Here is a 19,867-nt window from a genome sequence, read left to right as displayed (position 1 = left end):
AGGCCTTCTTCTTATTTAAAAAAAAAAAAAAAATCAGTGTAATAACACTTTTTAATGATTTGTCTTGGAATCATTGTCTAGAATGTAAAAACAGGGAAAGGGGCCACTTAATTCCATTAGTCCTCTTTTTATATTGACGATTTTATTAGATACATGTTATTCCCCTTTTTTTCTTTTTTAGTCCAATATTGTGTTTGTAGTTTTTAAGTGAGATAATACATAAAATCTAAACTGCATGCTCTGGAAACATTTTTTCAGATGCATTTGGTTTAAAAGGGTAGGTGTATGAACACTTTCAGAACCCAAAATGGCCAAAAGTTATTGTAAATCCATTTGTTTTCCCTTTTCATGTGGGCAATAATGTCAAATGTGCTATGCAGCCAGGTTAACATTTTAGATAAAACTTGATTGACTTTTAATATAAACTGTTACAATGCACACTGATTGTATATAAAAACCTTATATATGACAAATTAAATTTAAGAAAAAGGATATATGGGCTCCTGTACTTTTCTGCTGCATTCTTACTCCCTCAAGCACTTAACATTTTTTTTTTTTCAAAGTAACATTTAGCTGCCAGGAAAAGGATATTTTGGTAAGCAGTTAATATTGGTAATATGTAGCACTACAACTAAATCTGTTTTGAAGACTATGAATCTATCTATGAAGTAAAACTTAGGTAATAGAAATTTTTGTTGGACACTTTTGGCTCCCTGCAAATATTATTTTAGGATGCCTTATATTTATTCACAGATTTTTATTTTGTTAGTGGGAATTTCTGAGTCATATGGCACACATTTGTAAATGTATGCTGTAATGTAAGAAATTTAAATCTTAATTTTGACAAATATACCTATAATATTTCTACACGTGTTCCTGTTGATTAGCTATGGTAACAATCTATAGATATTTGCTTTGTGTTTTTAAATATTTTTCTTTTATTCAATTACGTCTAAAATTTATATTGTGTATACAAATCAAAGCTTTCTGGGGGTTTTTTTTGGTTCTTGTTTAAAATCTCTTTTTTAATTAGTTACCCTGAAGAATAATGATCTGTTTCTTTCCTTGCGTATGAAATCACATGTGAGGGAATCACGTAATTTTTAAACATTTAATTTATAATCAGATGTAAAGATGATGAAAGAACTTACTGCTAGCACTCATTTTTTAAAGCTGTTTCACTTTACATTTAGTATAAATGATCATTTCATTCCACAGGCTAGCACTTGCCTAAAAATTATAATGCTTACTGAAATCATAATATTAATACAGTAAAAGGATTAGAGTTGGTATTTTATAATTTCTGAGACTGAGCCTTATGCATTATGCTCTGTTAAACAAATTTCATACAACAGTATTGCATTTTTGGAGACATAGGAATGGGTTTAATTTTTTAAACAGTGCTACGTATTTCAGCCAACTAATTAGCTAAGTTGAATGAAAAAAATCTAAAACCGTATGTAACATTTACTAATTGAAGAAGATATTCATTATTTGTAAGAAGTCAGCAAATATGTAGAAGAGGAATATGCCATGAGTGACACGATGGAGAAGAACATTAGTTTATAGATATAACAGGGAACATTCTCTATAAAATATGCTTATTTTTTGTCTTTTACCTGCTCATTCTGCTTTGCTATTTTAATTCACTTATGTTTAATTTTTCAAGGATGAGAGATTATTCATAGTACTGTACCAATTAACCTGCCACTTTAAATACAATAAATGATTCTTACTAAATGTCATGGCCTGTTTGCTTATAAAGAAAATGTTTTTTTGTTTAGGGTATGTTAGAGATTTAGTTTCAGACGTTGCCACTATAGAAAATGATTTTGAGTTATTTCATTCATTAAGAGTTAGTAACTTACTGAAATGGGAACCTTAACATAAGTCTAATATAACATTGTAGGTTATATATATGATCTTTTTTTGTAATCCGTTTTTGTATGAAAGACTCGAGTAGATTATGTGCCACCGGATTTGCACAGATTATGGTGATTTTTCAAAATGGCACAGTTCTTATGTTTGTACTATATTACTCTTTCTAAATAGAAAGTGATCTTTGGACCATATGTAACTGTCAGAGCTTTATAGATGTGAAACAGCTTTTTAAAGGAGGTGAGGATTTGGAAGAGCAACTAATCTTCATGAGATTTTCTTTTTTAAGATTTTCCCTGAAATGCAAACGTGTCTGTTCAATGCAGGTTAATTGTTAACATTTTGAGTTCATGGGACCAGCAGATGGTATAATGGTTACATTGCTGGACTCCCATATGCTGACTGTGGTTCGAGTCCCAGTCCTGGAGGCTTGAAACTCATGCTGGGTGTGAGTGTGTGCTTGCCCAAAAGGAGAATGGAGGAGAAAGGATTGTAGTGTGGCCATCCCCCTGGGGAGTGGTTTTTTACTGTCTCTTTCTCTCTGGCATGTACACCTGTCCTATAGCAAAAATCTTTCTTAAAAATTTTTTGAGTTCATTACTTAACAAGAAAAGATTTTAGATAGATAGATAGATAGATAGATAGATAGATAGATAGATAGATAGATAGACACACACATATATTTTTTATTGTCAGGGACTCCAGAGAGGGATAACTTCCCCAATCCCATGGAATATAGCCACAATCCCTTCTGTTTCTCTCCCACTGAGGTTTTTGATACACACACACACACACACACACACACATTTTAAAGCTGCCTGGGCCAGGATTTGAGTTCCTCTTGGTCATGTCAAGTAGGGCTCTCTTAACCACTAGGTGATAGGGCCAGCCTGCAAGATATATTTTTAAGTGTTCCTGAATTGGTATATAAAAGTATGTTAATAAAGAGCCAGAGATAGGATATCAACTGTTTAACAAGATGAAAGATAAAATTACTTGTGAAGCTAGGGTTAAATTTTTAAAACTGTGTTCTACTCTACATTTGTTCTTGATGTAAATATTAAACTGAAGAGGCAGAACAGTCTCAAGCTCACTGATTTTATTAAATGATTGCACTGATAATATACATACTTTATCTGGCTGATGTGTGTGGGTTATATCATACTTGTAGACGACTATTAACTGGGGTTCCAACCTGTAGACTGATCTGGTTCTGAACTGTCACTGGTTACTTGCTTCTTTTTCTGTTTACTTTCACATCTTTGCTTGGTCTCTTTGTGTTCAGTTTCACTACATACACTTAGTCTAGTGGTGGTGGTTTTATTTATTTTCTTTGCTCAGGTGTTGTCTCTTGCCAACTCTTTTTACTTTCTGGAATCTCTGTGGTATTGTTCATATGAATTTTGGTTTCAGTCATTTGTCTTACTAACTTGACTAGTTTTACTTTTTTCCCTTTATGGGCTGATTACCTTTATCTTCAGCTACCCGGCTGAACTCATCTCCAACCAATCAATAGATTACCTGATCTTAAAATACGTAAAGCCAAGGTCAACCCTTCTGCACTGATAGCATTATATAACCCCTCCCCTTTATCTTGGGTAAATGTACTCACACCTCTGTCCCAACTGTGGCACTTCCCATTGAGCTATTTTTGTTCTGTTCACACTTTTCACTGCTGCTTTCAGATTGCTCTAAAGAATATTTCTTGATCTCTGTATTGGTTGGTCTCCCCATTAAGATGGTTTATTCTGATTTGTACCGAGTTGATTTGTTCCCCCACTTAGCTCAGGTCTCAACTCATACGTCGTCTCAAGTCTCCAAGTTAGGACCTGTCCCCATCGTTTTCTCTCTCAGGTTTTTTGTTCTAGCCTTTATACTACCTATTTATTTTGTTTTGCCATTGACTGCCTACACTGGGATGTGAGTTACTTTAGAGCAGGGGTTTTATTTTGGTAACTGCTAAATAAAATAGGTATCTAACATCTAAAATAGTGCCTTGTAGCAATTGTTGTATTTTCATTATTGATGTCTTTTCCAGAAGTACTTTGCCCTATAAATGGTCATCATTTCCAAACTTGTTATCTTGTCATTGTTAACCCTATCTGTTAGTATTATTGGAAGCTTCTGTATGCCTTTTCAGTATCTCTTGATTACTTGAGTTTGTTTGCTGAATTTCAGTGTTTAAACTTGATTGGTAAAAAGCACCTGAGGTAGGCCAGCCCACATGACTGACTGCATGGTTCAAGTTCAGACCTGCAGCTGGAGAAACACTGGGTACATGTGTGAGCGTGCCAGAAATCCTGAAAGGAAAGATGGAGGACAAAGGACTGCATTGTGACCATTCTTTTTTGAGGGTGCTTTCTCACTTCCCTTTCTCTCCAGTGAGTGCACGTGCCCTTGGGCTAATTCAAAAAAAAAAAAAAATCACCTGAGATTGAGAACTATGGAAACCCTTGAGTCTTATTTCTAGGACTTAAAATCAGGGAACGAACGTCTCCAAGTAACGGACTTTTAAATATTTGTTGACCTAATACAGAGGTTAATTCCACTATTATAAATAATATACATAAGTAAAAAGTTGTTTTCTGTAAGTTGCAGATGTTTAGGAAACAATGATACTTTGCAAAGAAGTATGTAGAATAATAGTATGTAATAGGAAAACATAAAACATTTTTACTTATATTTTAGAAGACTATCTTCCTACTCACAAGTAAAGACACTACTCTTGGCTAAAGATACTAAAGCGAGAAAATTATGTTGTATTTCTAATGCTTTAAAAGTGAAATATCAATAGCAAAAAAAGAAGAAAACATCCCTTGCTTGTACTTACTGTTTTTTTTTTCCCATTTAAAGAAAAACTTGGTCATGTTTACTAAGATAAATTCTCGCTAGGTATACAATGTGATGAGCTTTGACACTTGATGCAGGCATGTTCTCGGCAGCATATCTAAGATAAAAGTACTTCCTTTAGTCCAAATACGTTTCCTGTGCTCCTTTCTGCCCGATGACCAGGGTTTGTTCCTGTAGTTTTTACCTTTCTATAATGTCATATAAATGGGGTTACAGGGTTATGTTGCTTTTGAACCTGCTTTTCACTTAGCATAGTGTTTTTGTGATTCATCCAAGTATTTGCGTTTTTAAGTAGTTAATTTCTTTTTATTGCTGAATAGTACTCTGTTGTATTGAGTGTGCTACAATTTGTTGATCCATTTACAAAATAGTTGGGATAGAAATTTGGATTTCCAGTCTTTTGACTTAGGAATAAAAACACTATCAACATTCATAATATACATCTCTGGATAAACATACTTTGCTTTTTTTTAGGTAAGTACCTTGGAGTGGTGAGTGATATTGTCAGATTACACGGCATGTTTTACTTTATAAAAAAAATGACAAACTTTTAAAAAGTGGGTATATCATTTTACATTCCCACTAGCTATATGGGGGTCATTACTCTCTTACGTGAACATTTCTATTGTCGGTTTTTAAAAGATTTTAGCCATTCTGTTAGGTTTGTAGTGGTAGCTAACTGTGATTTTTGATTCGCATCTCCCTAATGATATTGAACATATTTTAATGTGTATGCTTGCCATTCTTACCTTTTTAAAATGTGTATTAAATTTTTTTCAAATTTTATAAAATTGATATGAATCACATATCAGTAAACTTTGCAAGTATTTTCCCCCAGTCCATGACTGGCTTCTCTTCGTTTTCATACCAGTGTCTTAAAATGTGGACATTTTACATTTTTTATTAAGTTCAGTTGACTTTTTTTTTTTTTTAACTGTTGTTCTTTTCCTCTTATGGTTCATTTTTGGTAGGAATCATTGTCTAACTTGAAATCACAAAGAATTTTTTTTCTGTGTTCTTCTAGAAGAAAAGTATAGTCCTTTTAGTAGTGTACTTTTTGAAAGGACATTTAAAGGCCAGCCAGGAGGTGTGGTAAAGGTGGCTGTATCTCACGTGGCTGATTGCTGGATCAGCCTGGATCTGGTGGCTTGAAAAGCTCGCCAGGCATGTGTGTGTGCATGCCCAAAATCCCGAGAAGAGAATGGAGAAGGGATTCCTGGCAAGTACACACTCCCTATGGAAAAACTAATAGAAATAAGGATCGAAAAAGTTTTAAAAGAAATTACATTTAAGTCTGTGATTCATTTTGAGTTGATATTTTTGTGTATGGGGTGAAGTATGGGCCATATTTGTGTGTTTTTTTGTTTGTTTGTTTCTGTTTGGACATGTATTTCCAAGTTTTTCCTGGACCATTTGTTGAGAGACTGTCCTTTTCCCACTGAATTTCTATTTTACTTTTATTGAAAATCAGTTGTCCATTCTCGTGTTTGTCTTGCTGACCTGCCTGTTCTGTCGCATGAACTTGTATTTCTGTCATGGTGCCAATACCACACTGTTTTGATGACTAGTTTATGGTAAACTATAAAATTGGGTACTGTTTTGTTTTTGTTTTGTTCCAAAATTGTTTTGTTTTTCTAAGTCTTTGTTTTTCCACATGCATTTTATAATCACCTTGTCCATTTCTATCCAAAAGCATGCTGGGACTTTGAGATTGCATTGAATCTGTAATCAATTTGAGAAATAAATTTAACAATATCAAGACTTCTGACTCATGAATACAGCATGTGTCTTCATATGTAGGTCTCTATTTCTCTTACTAGCATACTGTGGCTTTGCAGTGTACATATCTTGCTCATGTCTTAGTAGTGAATCATATGCTATTGCAAATTGTTGCATTTCAATTTTTAAGTACTCATTTTTGGGGTTTGATTTGTGTCCTAGACCTTGCTACACTAATTCACTTTAATGGATTTGTTCCAGACTCTTTTAGATTTCCTACATAAATGATTATATCTTATGTGAAAAAAAGTTATTTGTGCCTTTACATCTTTATGCCTTTTCCTAATGTACTTTCAGTATCTCTTATTGAATGTTGGTAAGAATGGTCATCCTTGCCTTATTGCTGTTTGAAGTGGAGAGAGTTAAGAATTCAGTCTTAGACTGACTGTGGTATTAGCTATCAGTTACCTTGTAATGCCCTTTATCTTTTTTTTTTTTTTTTTGAGAGGTTTTCACTATAGGGCACGTGCACTCACCAGACAGAGACATAGAGACAGAAAGCGAGAAATCACTCCCCAGAGGGGCTGGTCACACCGCAATCCCTTCTCCTCCATTCTCCTCTCGGGATCTTGGGCACGCACGCACACGCGTCCGGCGTGAGTTTTAAGCCACCGGGTCCGGGACGCGAACCGCAGTCGACTACATGGGAGTCCAGCAACATAGCCATTACGCTACCTGCTGGTTCCCATATGCCCTTTATCTTGTTCAGGAAGTTCTCTATAATCTAGTTTGATGAGACTTAAAGGAAATATTTGTATTTTCTCAAAATAACTATAAGTACTTACAGAACTTATTTATAGATATGTGCCCCTGTTAAACTTTTTTCAGTAATTATTTTATTTATTTATTCGTTTATTTATTTTGATTTGACCAGAGAGGGACAGCGAGAGAGAGAAAAGTAGTGAGAAAGCAAGCCACCAGGTCCGGTTCTTGAACTGCGGTTGGTCGTGTTGGAGTCCAGCAAGCACCCTTAACCACCCCTCCACCTACTGACGCCTAAACAACTTCTTAAGGAATCAAATTTCAGATTGTGCCATCCTTCTTACATGCTTTGTGTTGATTTCTTGTAGTAATTTCTCATCATGTTTTATCAGGGAAGGTACCAAAATAGAAATTTAAAATTCAGTGGGATTTAATAATGGGCTGTCTCAAGCTGATAGTTAATGCTGTTTGGATTGATCATCACCACGACTGTTTCCCTTGATATTCAGTGTTCCCTGAGGTACCTCTCTGTTGTGCACTGCATCTACAAAATACAGGCACTAGTCGCCCTCAGCTTCTACAGACTCGTTAAAATTTAGCTGATTCATTCTTGCTGGCTTATGCACTCTGTTTTTAATGACCATACCATGCCAGTGGTAGTATAGAGGTCATATATTTCAGCTCCCTTTAAAGCATCTTGTCATTCTTTCTAATTCAGCTCATTTGGTTGCCTGGTGACTCTGATCTCTAATGGTTCAAGGAAGAAGATTATCCCTCTTTATTCTTAAATTTAAGACGAGAGAAATACTCATCTGTGATCTAAGAAGGAAAACTCCAATGAGTGTTTTCAGTCAACTTTAGTGAAAAGTAGTATACAAACAACAAAATATGTACATTGTCAGTGTGCATTTGGTGAGGGTTGACGAATACACATCTAACATGTAGAATATTCCCATATCCCCCCAAATTTTTATTATGCCCCTTTTCAGACAATCCTTGTTTTGTGTTTTTTTGTGGTTTTTTTTGAGAGTGTTTTGCTATAGGGTATGTGCGCTCACCAGAGAGAGAGAAACAGAGAGATAGAAAGCGAGAAATCACTCCACCCCCTCCCAGGGGGATGGCCATATGGCAATCCCTTCTCCTCCATTCTCTCGGGATCTTGGACACTCACGCACACACACCCCCGGCATGAGTTTAAGCCACTGGGTCCGGGACTCGAACCGCGGTCAACTACATGGGAGTCCAGTGACATAGCCATTACACCAACTGCTGGTCCCAATCAATCCTTGTTCTTACATTGTGGCCCACAGTAAACACAATGATTTGTTAGATTCACTATAGGTTAGATTTGTCTTTACCCCAGTGTCACGTAAATCATAAAGTGTGCACTATTTTTTTCTGACTTCTCTTGCTCAACATAGTGTTTTCAAGATTAGTCAGTTCACAACTTACTGCTGTGTAATATTTCCTTGTGTAGGTACCCTGCTTACCTCATTAATGAGTTGTTTCCCATGTTTGGCTAATATGAATAAAACTTAACATCCCTTTACAAGTTGTTTTGTATACTTTTTCATTTCTTTAATAATGCCTTGAAAATAAATTGTTGGGTAAAATGGTTAGTATATATTGAACTTTTTAAGAAACTGCCAAACTGTTTTTCAAAGTGGTTATACCTTTTTGAAATATATTAAAACTAATTGTTTTGCATCTTTGACAGAACTAGCTATTGCCAGTTTAAAAAAAAAAAAGTTATAATAGTTGTGTAATAGAATCACATCAAGGTTTTCATTTTCATCTCATTTATGAATAATGATATTAACTCCTTTTATGTGTTTTTTTGACATTTGTATATCTCATGTGAAGTATCTGTCATAGTTTTTATCCATTTTATAATTCACTTGTTTCTATGTAATTGAGTTGGAAGCATTTTTAATATAGTCCAAATACCAATCCATTATCTGTAATGTATATTGCAAATAGTATCTCCCAACCTATGACCTATCTTTTTTTAAAAAAATTTTTTTCTAAAAGCAGATAGTTTTTCTATCTCTATTTTCTAATTTTCTAACTTTTTCTTAATATTTTATAAATTTTTTATTTCGTTCAAGAATTTTTTTCTTGTGATTTCTTTTAGAAGACAGTTTTAAAAAACTTATATATATACACACACATATACACACACACATACATATATATGTGTGTGTGTTTATGAAAATGTATATATATATTTTAAATTCTGACTAGAGAGAGATACAGAGAAAGTGAGAAAGCATGTGATTCAGGACTCAAACCATAGTTGGCTACGTGGGAGTCCAGTGCCTTAACCACCATGCCACCTGCTGGCCCCAAAGACTAAAAGTTTTACATTGTTTTTTTAGTTATTTTTCCATTGTCAGTTAATTTTCTATAGGATATGAAGAGTTGCAGTTGTTTTCTCCCCCCATGTAGGTATCTGTTTCTCATCATCGTTTGCTGAAAAGAGTACTCTTCTCATCAAATATTTTTACTCTTATAAAAACTCAGTTGACCATGTGCATGTGTCAGCGTCTGGACATTCTGTTCTCTTAATCTGTGTATACCAAATAAAATGGTCTTGATTATAATAGCTTTCAGTAAGTCTTGAAGTCAGATAGTAAGAATGCTCCAACTGTATACATTTTCCAAGTTACTTTGACTACTCTTAAGCTTTTTGTATCCCTTTGTACATTGATGGTCAAGTTTGTAAATTTCTACTAAAAATATTTTGTTGATTTACATTGATATTGTATTGCATCAAAAGAAAACTTAGAGAATTGGCATCTTTAAAGTATTGAATCCTCTAGTCCATGAACATGATTCAGCCTCAATTATTTTTGTATTTACCTTCTCAGCAATATATTACAATTATTAGTAAATGTAACTTAAACATTTTATAACATTAAACTAATCTCTACCTTTAATACTATGTATGCTTGGGACTAGCAGTTGGTATAATGGCTATGTTGCTGGACTCCCATGTAGTTGACCATGGTTCAAGTCCCAGACCTAGTGACTTAAACTCACGCCGGGTGCGTGTGCGTGCATGTGTGCCCAAGATCCTGAGAGGAGAATGGAGGAGATGGGATTACAGTGTGGCCATCCCCCCTAGGGGGTGATTTCTCGCTTTCTGTCCCTCTGTCTCTCTGTCTTTCTGGTGATCACACGCATCCTATAGCAAAAACTTCTCCCCCCCCAAAAAAAAAATATTATGTATGCCTTAAATAGTTGATTTCAATGCCAATTTTTTATTCCTACTTGTATAATTGTACTGTTGACTGTTGTGTGTTGATCTTGCATCCTGCAAACCTGTTTTTAACTTTTTCTATATATATGATCATGCCTGCAAATAAGAACAGCTTTACTTCTTTTTTTGTAATCTGTGTACTTCTTTTTCTTTCTTTGATGAATTAGGCAGGGTCATGCTGAGATGAGGAATAGAGTGTACGACCTTGGTTTATGCCTTTTCTTATGTTGCAAGCATTCAGTCTTGCTCCATTAAGTGTTATCTTAAGCTGTAAGTTTTTTATAGATGCTTTTTACCAGCGTTAGTGATTTACCTTCTATCCCTGGTTTGTAGAGAGGTTTTATCATGAATATTGTCTATCAAGATACGTTCTTATGTATTATTAATACAAATAATAGAGTTTTGAGTGTTAAACATTCCTTGGAGAAACACTTTTATCATGTTTCCCTTTTTCATATATTGTTGGATTCAGTTTGCTAATAGTTTAGAGTTTCACATCTGCGTTAATGGCAATTTCGATCTTTAGGTTTTTATTCAATTTGTTAATTTTTTTTTTTTTAATTTGCTACACGCACTTGTTGAGAGAGACAGTGAATGAAAGGAGAGTGTGAAAGCACTCTCTTGGGCAGTGGCCACACCACAACCCCTCCCCCTCCATTCACCACTCAGGATTTGGGGTACCAGAGTGGTACTTTTGCTGCAGCTGATGAACCTACCTTGTTGACACATTATTATTTTTTTCTTTCTTGGAGAGGTTTTTTGCTACAGGGTGCGTGCGCTCGCCAGACAGACAGACATTGCCATAGAGACACCCCTCCAGGGGGGATGGTCACGCCGCAATCCCTTCTCCATTCTCCTCTTGGGATCTTGGGCACGCACGCACACGTGCCTGGCATGAGTTTAAGCCACAGGATCCTGGACACAAACCGCAGTCGACTACATGGGAGTCCAGCGACACAGCCATTACGCTAACTGCTGGTCCCACCTTGTTGACACATTAACAACCAAAGCCAAGTTTACATTAGGGTTCACGCTTGGCTCTTGGCGTTGTTCATTCTGTGAGCTTGGACAAATCTATAATGACATGTATTCACCATGATAGCAGTCTCAGTATTTTCACTGCCTCCCCCCAGATTTTCCATAATGTGCCTTTTCATCCCTCTTTCCTCATTAGACCCTGGATGCTATTGGGTCTTTTATTGTTTCCACAATGTTTGCCTTCTTAGAGTGTCATATTTGGACTCAAACAGCATGTAGCCTTTCAGGTTGACTTTCACTTAGCAATATACATTTAAGTTTCCTCCATGTCTTTTCATGGCTGTGTAGCTCATTTTCATTTTAGCATCAAGAAAGACTTTATTGTCTGGATGCACATAGTTTATATACAGGGACTCAGTTCATGGAAAAGTGGAATTAAGGTGCAAGTTTATTTGGGTGTAAAAAAAGTTTTTAAATTTATGCACAATTTTTCATAATATGCATTTGCCATTGATTATTTGGAGATCCCTTATATATCCATTCATGTGTCAAAGGACATATTGGTTGCTTTCAAATTTCGTCAATTATATAAAGCACTATAAAACATTCATGTGCGAGTTTTTGTGTAGACATAAAATTTCAGTTCCTTTGGCTACATACCAGGGAGAACTCGCTAGGTTGCATAGTAAGTGCACTGAGCTTAGCTTGGTACCATTTTGCGTTTTCAACAGCAATGAGTGACAGTTGCTCTTGCTACACACACTCACCAGCATTTGGCGTTGTCGATGTTCTAGATTTGGCAATTCTAATATGTGCACGCTAGTATCGTGCTGGCTTTTAAATGTGCATTTCCCTGATGACGTATGATGTGGCACACTTTTTTACTTGCTTACTTGCTCTTTGGCTCCTTTTTTTTTTTTTTTTAGGCAGTTTGTCCTTTTATTGTTGAATTTTAAGCATTCTTTGCATTTTCTGGGTAACAATCCTTGATCAAGTGTGTGTTTTGCTAACATTGTCTCAGTTTGTGGCTTGCCTTTTCATTCTCTCTCATTTTTTTTTCTCTTGCATCCAGGTAAAGCAATCATTCTTTTAATTTTTTTGTCATCATAATCTATATATTACATTGGATTACATATAACTTTACAGTGTATTACATTGCTTTTTCAAAAAGGAATGCCATGCATGTCAGTCAGTACAGAGACATTAATCTCCCTGCTTCAACATTCAATATCTTTTCTATGTTTTTCCCACTCATTATTATTATAATTCTAGTTATTTTTTTAAACAGTCAAACACTATTTCTCATTTTGCTTGTAAAAAGACTTTACCCATCATGAAATACTTCTCAGACCAATCCAGTTGAGAATACTGTACACGCCATCATCAACACCTTTTCATTCTCTTGACAGCGTCTTTCACAGACAAAAAGTTTTAATGTTAATAAAGTTCAGGCTATTAATTCTTTCTTTCATGAATTATGTGTTTGTTTTCCTATCTAAGAAGTCATCACCTACCCAAGCCCACTTAGATTTTCTCATACAGCTTGTCTTTTTATTTTTCAATTTTTGGCCTTTTAATAATTTCTTTCTTTCTACTTACTCTAAATTTTATTTTCTCTTTTTCTAGTTTTTAATATGGCAGGTAATGTCATTAATTTTGAACTTTTCTTTTATTCAAATGTAATCAATCAATTTTCATCTAAGCACTGCCTGAAGGGGTAGTCACCAGATTTTGCTATGTTGAGTTTTAATTTGCATCCAGTTGTGGTTTTTGTTTTTGTTTTTTAGTTTCCTCTAGAGCATATGCTGTCATTGGAGAGGGAGAGAGAGAGGGAGAGCACCCCGCAGGGGGAATGACCACACCACAATCCCTTCTCTCTCTTCTCTGGATTTTAGGCATGCTTACATACATGCCTGGCATGTTTTTTTTAAGCTGCCCAGGCTGGGACTCAAACAGTGCAGTCGGTATGTGGGATCCAGCTGCCTCAACCACTATGCTACCTACCTAGCCCCAAAGTCTTGTCTTTTCTTGTTTCTTTTCTTTCTTTCTTTATTTTTTACATTTATGTCTTTTATAAAATAGCAACGCAGAGAGGAAGAATCTAAGACAGACAGACTGACAGGCACCCCAATGGAATTTCCATTCTCTGGTCGACCTCCCAGCCTCAGCCAGCCCGAATCATGAGCCCAGTGTGTACAGGGAGGCCTTCCTCTTAAACCTAGAATGTCCCCATTACCGGCTTTAACCAATAGTGCAAGATACGGTGACACAGTCACATTGGGGACTTGATCTTACAAAGCTTTGCAGTTTCTGCGTATGCCTTTGGATCCTCACTGCACAACCACCATGTGAAGAGAGACTCAGCCACTGAATGAGAGACCGTGTAGACAAAGAAGCCCAATCACTCCAGCCATCCCAGCTGACCACCAGGCAGAGGAGCAAAGCCATCTTACCACCTCAAGTGAAATCAGCCAGGCTAGTCCCTAGTACGTCCTTCCTGCACCTGATCTAAATCTAAATTGTAGGATCATGGGACATCATTTACTAATCAAATAATGGTTGGTTGAAGACCCTAAGCTTAGAGTGTTTATTTATTTTTATTTATTTTTTTTTTAGCAAAGTGTTTTATAACTCATGCAAGAATTGTACCTGAAGGTAAGAAGCTGCTGTAGCAATTTAAAACATGTGCTAGGCAGCACTGTCACCGGGTGATATAAAGTTAGAAAATATATCTAACAGAATTAGATTTGGCTAAGGAGATTCCCAAGTGCAGCATTGAAAGCGACTATTTCATTTACATACGATGAGGAACTGCAAAAGCAAGATTAGCTTTATTAGATTTATTTTTTAAGAATTTAGAACAATATGGAGGACTCAGAACGTATTCATCTCTCAGGAGATATTCACTGTGACAAACAGCCTCAGGACAGAGATCAAATCCAGGAAAATATGCTGCAGGGTAAAGAACTAAGGTGTAGCAATAAGGCCGCTCATCAGGAGGTCTGAATATTTAAGGTTGTGCCTTGTGGGCCCCCCGTATCTACCCAAAGGATCTCCTAAGAAGTTTAAGAGTGTTTGTCACAGCAACCTGACATGTCCACAGGAGAGGAGAGACTGAGAATTGTGGATGTGTCTTGGAGACTTAAACCCAGTAAGATTCATAAAAGTCCCACAGAGTATTTAAAATCCTGGCGTTGCTGAAAGCTCCGCCTACATGAACGTAAACCGACAGACTCCTAATGAAGGGGCGCTGGCTGCCCGCGGAGTTGGGATGCTCGGGATGGCTGTTCAGGTGGAATTCAGAGGTTCAATGGACTAGTTTCTCTGCGGTCTCCATTTGTCTCCCCTTTAATGGGAGTGACTACTGCGGTTACTTTATCCCCTGTCACCTGGTGATTAAGATGCAAATAACTTGTCTAGCACAAGATGAGCAACACCTAAGGAGTTTCCTATCAGGTCTGATTCAGTAATGATGTCTGTTTTTCATTTTTTCAATTACTTAATTTTATTTATTCATTTATTTTAATTTGACGAGAGAGAGAAAGTGAGTAAGCAAGCCCCCAGGTCCAGGACTTGAACCGTGGTTGGCCATGTGGGAATGTCTAGTGCCTTAACCACCACGCCACCTGTAATGTCTGTATTTCAAAACACATGACATAAATGAAAGAAACTTTGGGGATTTGGGGAGGAAGAGAGGAAGGGAGTGTATTTTGAATGAATGGTGGGGAAAATGGGATTAAATTGTTGTAACCAGAAGGCAGACTACAATAGATTGTTTGCAAAACTGACCCCCAAATGTTCTTTCCGATTCAGTGCACACATATTGTATCTACAATTAAGAGGTGGGAGTCTGTTCTCCCTACTGAATTTGAACTGGCTCTGGGACTTTGACTAATGAAATACAGTTGAATCTTAGGGTCGGCAGGTGGTGTAGTGATTAAGGGCACTGGACTCCACAAGGCTGACCACAGCTCGAGTCTCGGACTTGGCGGTTTGCTTTCTCACGTTCCCTCTCTCTCACGCTTTCCCTCTCTGGTCAAATTAAAATAAAGTTAAATAAACTAATTCTTAAAAGAAAAAATACAGTTGGAACTTTACAGTGCGACTTCTGGGCCCAAGGCCGTATGAGATGGTGGAACTTCCCTTTTCTCCCTCTTGGAGTTCTTTTTTGTGCAAAGGACCTTGGGATAAACTAGTGAATCGTGAGAAACACGTGGCGAGAGCGAGAGAGCCTCAGATAACTTCAGGCTGTTTCAATCACCCAGGCTGAGCCTCAGACGTGATTGAAGCCCCCTTGTGGTCCTGCAGCAAGGTTAGACTGCTCCAAACAGTTCCCATGGAGCAGAGATACATCATGCAGCCAAGCTCTGCCGTACTGCAAAACCGTAAGCAATAACAAATGATCGTTGTTTTAACCACTGAGTTTTGGGGGAGTTATACGGAAATATATAACTGAAATGCATATATACACAAATGAACGTGCGCGTGCCTAGATATGTCCTCATATTTATTAAAATGTGATCTTCTACCCTGCTCATGTGTTACATCTACATTATTAATGATTTAATCATTGAAACCTGCCCATTGGCACAGCAGGGATGCTTTGAAAAACCATGTAGCACCCCACAGAGATGCACAACAGTAAAATGTGAATAAGAAATTATAAAATAAAGGGAAAAAAACCTTGCCCATCGGGAGACCTTTAACCTGAATCCTTTGTCCTTTTCCTTGATCTATTGGATCCACTGACTTAATTAAAACCATTTTGGTTTGTTTTTGTGGGCCAGCCCTGCTGCCTCCTGGTTAAGGGAGCTGGATCCTACTTGGCTAACCACAGTTTCAGTCATAGCCTCAGGGGCCTGCAAAACACACGGGATGCAGGTGTGTGCCCCAGATCCAGACAGGATGGATAAGTGGAGAAGAGACGGTGTGCCACGCTCTACTGAGGAGTGCTGTCGCCTCCCTGTCTCCCTCTCTGTCTCCCTCATGCACTCTCTGGCAGGGGCATGTGCCCTCTGACAAAAAAAAAACAAAAAACAAAAAACGGGGGAGTGTCTTTTTTTTTTTTTTTTGTATTTTCCAGACCTATCTTTGTATTTTCTAACATCAGGTTATAAAGTCATGTGCACCTCTGCCCCAGCATGCATGGCAAAGGGACATGGAATCCCAAGTGGAAATGGGCGTTGGATTGAGAAAAAACACACACAGACACACACAAGTAGAGAAAGCAGGACCAGGTGGCCCCGGGGTCTCTGACTGTGATTGCTGTTCCCAGGTTTATCCTTTTATAGGGCAATGAGAAGGGCGAAGCGGAAGATAAAGCCAGGTATTTTCCATTTTCAGCTGCAGCTGTGGAGCAGCTTGCGGTTCTAAATAAGTCCCACCGACCTGGTCTTCTCTGGCTGAAACGTAGTTTCCTTTAACCTCTGCCCACTGTGCAGCTTCGGCCCAAGCGAGGCGGTCTGTGCTCTGCTCGTCTTTGAAGGTCACCATTGTTCAGCTCAGATTAAGCTGCTCCCTACACACACCAAGGGGTCCTTATTATTTTCCTTTTAAGTTTATTGATGCCTTCCTTGAGGAAGAGAGAGAAAGTCAGAGACACAGGCACTCTCAAAAGAGTCTTTGGGCCACCACCCACCTCCAGGCCCAGTTTGCCCAGGGTGCTTTGGAAGATCTCGGGTTGTGATCCCAGGACCTTTCCTCTGTGGGTCCAGTTGTACCACCACTGAGCCACTGCCTGGCCCTCTAATAATGAGGATTAAACGACTGGGTTTTATGGGCACACGTGTTTAGAAGTGGTCAAAAGTACTATTGTTACAAGTGTTCTTGTTTTTTTTTTTTTCCACTCCTTCTGTTAAAGCTGTTTTTAATAGAGCTGTGATTCCAGATCATCACAAGGGATAATTCACTATGCGTGTCAAAGTTATGTGTGACCACAGTGTCTCGTCATTTCCTGTCAAGTCTTCACTGCCTTTCCACGGTCAGATAACCTAATTTAGGTTTTGGTTTCTGTGAGGATCTGATACCTACAGTCATTTTCAGAACGGGTCAGAGTTTCCAGTTACAAAGAATCCACTCTTGTTAGTTTTAACAAGAGTCACAAAGTTTCTTGAATTGCCAGGTAGCCAGAATTGTCAGGAACACTATAGTACAAACTCCAGTAACTAGAACATTCTAGTAAATACCCCATTGCTGCCACTGCTTACACAATATCGTGTGTTAAGAACAACTTTTAAGTGCATACTGGTCAAAATTTAATATGAGTGGAAACCGTGTTCCTGGAATGGTCTGCCTGATTTCCAGCATGCATGCGATAAGTCAACTTTCACACAGAAAAGGATCATAAGTACATTCGATCAATCACTCTCTAAGAAACCTTTGTGCTAGCGAGTTATGCAACCTGTCACAGATGCAGTAAGTAGAGCTGTTGATTTAACAGGTCCTGGGATTCGAATCATGGATTATCTCAATGCTTTGCTTGTGCACAATTGATTTTTTGTGTTATGTAGCCGTACAGGATTATTCATAATTTTTGCATGAAGAGATGTTTTGGAACAATTAAATAAGTAATCGTGTATATCATTCACAGAAAAATTTCTTGCTCAGCATAGAAGACTAACATATAGAGTGGCTTTTTTCTTCTCTCTATTTTTTTGGCTAATGTTATAGTCCATCTAAATTATTTCTCTGTGAATGCATCAGTGAACAATTTCACATATATGTGATTTGGTTTGTGCATCGTTAATACAATTGTACCTTTGGGGAAATTCATTTATAAAGGACACTTACGCTAAAGACAGTTTTCAGAAATCAAAGTAATGGTCATAAAGTTACATTCTGGCACCATGTTGGTGCCAGGGTCATGTAACTGGACCCAAGTGGGAAAGTCCTGGGTTTGCATCCCAGAGCCTGTCTGCACACACTGGGCATGCAGGCAGGCCCATGATGCAGGCTGGCTGAGGCTAGGGGTAGAGCATGGTGCAAGAACCCAGTGGGGACTGCGGCTCTCTTTCTCTGTTTCTCTTTCTCATGAAATAAATAAAGTTGTAGAGTTGAGAAATTGATCCCAAATAGTGCATTTAATTGGACACTATGGAAATAAATGAGCATCTTTTGTCGTTTGCCTTTGTTTGCTGATAGAGATGAGGTGCATAGGGAACCAGCAGTTAGCGTAATGGCTGTGTCGCTGGACTCCCACGTAGTCAACCATGGTTTGCGTCCCGGACCCAGTAGCTTAGAACTCACGCTGGGTGCATGTGTGTGCATGCCCAGGATCCCGAGAGGAGAACAGAGGAGAAGGGATTGTGGCGTGACCATCCTCCCTGGGGGGTGATTTCTCACTTTCTGTCTCTATGTCTCTCTCTCTCTCTGTCTGGCGAGCGCGCGCGCCCTATAGCGAAAACTTCTAAAAAAAAAAAAAAAGCAAAAAAGAGAGATGAGGCGAATACAGAATTACAGAGGTAAGTAATTGAGCCACACTGCGGTAGAGGTAGAGCACTAAATAGAAACTATTTGAATAGGGTAATTCCATAGGATCTCTGTACTTACTCAAATATACAAATCAAAGACTGACTTTCACAAGAAGCTATAATTGAATTGCTTATTCCAGTCATATCATGAAACAAATTAATATCACTCTCAAAATACTCAGGACTAAATTTTACATTGCACTAAATTTTAAGTCAAAGTGAAAAGTTTAATACCAGCATCTTGGTGGAGAAGAAAAGCAATCAGGTTATAGTTTATGTCAAAAGGGCAATTATGAAAAAAAAATAATGTTTCTAGTTCTCTTTTAAAAACTTCCTATTTGAGGGACCAGCAGTTGGCGCAATCGCTATGTTGCTGGATTCCCATGCAGCTGACCATGGTTTGAGTCCCGGACCCGGTGGCTTAAACTCATGCTGGGCATGTGTGCGTGTGTGCCCAGGACCCCGAGAGGAGAATGGAGGAGAAGGGATTGTGGTGTGGCCATCCCCCCTGGGGGGTGATTTCTCGCTTTCTGTCTCTCTGTCTCTGTCTTTCTGGTGAGCGCACACATCCTATAGCAAAAACCTCTTGAAAGATAAATGAATAAACATGCGAGCCAGGCAGTCATGCAGCAATAATGCGGCTGGACTTACCAGGGAGAGGTCCTGGGTTTTGTCCCCGGGACCTCTGTGAGCACTCAGGGTACATATATGTGCCTGGGTTCCATGTCACAGGGACGAAGAGTCAACTGTGGTGTGGAGACCCTCTAGGGGTGACCCCTCTCTCTGTCTCTCTCTTTTTTGGAAGAAACAAACTTTAAAAAAAAAATTAAAAATGAATTAAGTTTTTTTCCTCTTTACACATGATGTCTCGGCAATGCCATCTACGTTTACGGCTTTCATTAGTATGTTTTAGTAGAGGATTTCCACATTACGGTCAGTGGTGATATCT

This window comes from Tupaia chinensis, unplaced genomic scaffold (genome assembly GCF_000334495.1).
Source record: "Tupaia chinensis unplaced genomic scaffold, TupChi_1.0 Scaffold000396_1, whole genome shotgun sequence".
NCBI lineage: Eukaryota > Metazoa > Chordata > Mammalia > Scandentia > Tupaiidae > Tupaia > Tupaia belangeri.
The sequence above is the reverse complement of the archived record's forward strand: the minus strand, read 5'-3'. Positions refer to the sequence as shown.